Source organism: Octopus bimaculoides, chromosome 20, assembly GCF_001194135.2.
Source record: "Octopus bimaculoides isolate UCB-OBI-ISO-001 chromosome 20, ASM119413v2, whole genome shotgun sequence".
Taxonomy (NCBI): Eukaryota; Metazoa; Mollusca; class Cephalopoda; order Octopoda; family Octopodidae; genus Octopus; species Octopus bimaculoides.
The window spans coordinates 12,207,328-12,207,697 of record NC_069000.1 but is presented as its reverse complement, the minus strand read 5'-3'; positions in this window follow the sequence as shown (position 1 = coordinate 12,207,697).

Here is a 370-nt window from a genome sequence, read left to right as displayed (position 1 = left end):
ATTTTTTGAACCAGTTGAAGAGACACGAGATGTCGAAATATCGTTCACTAGATAACAAATGGTACTCTTCTTTTAATTTTGACTCTAATAATAATAATAATAATAATAATAATAATAATAATAATAATAATAATAATAATAATAATAATAATAATAACAACAACAACAACAACAACAATAATAATAAAACCGGATATTATTATAAAAGATCAGACAAAAAAGATGTGTTTATTAATTGACATGAGTATTCCTTGCGATCATAAAATAGCGGCGAAAGAATTTGATAAGATTTTGTCGCCGCTCTGTGACTGAGAAATGTTACATTGTTTTTCAAAGTATGGCATTTCTGAATTATTTCACCCGGCATACT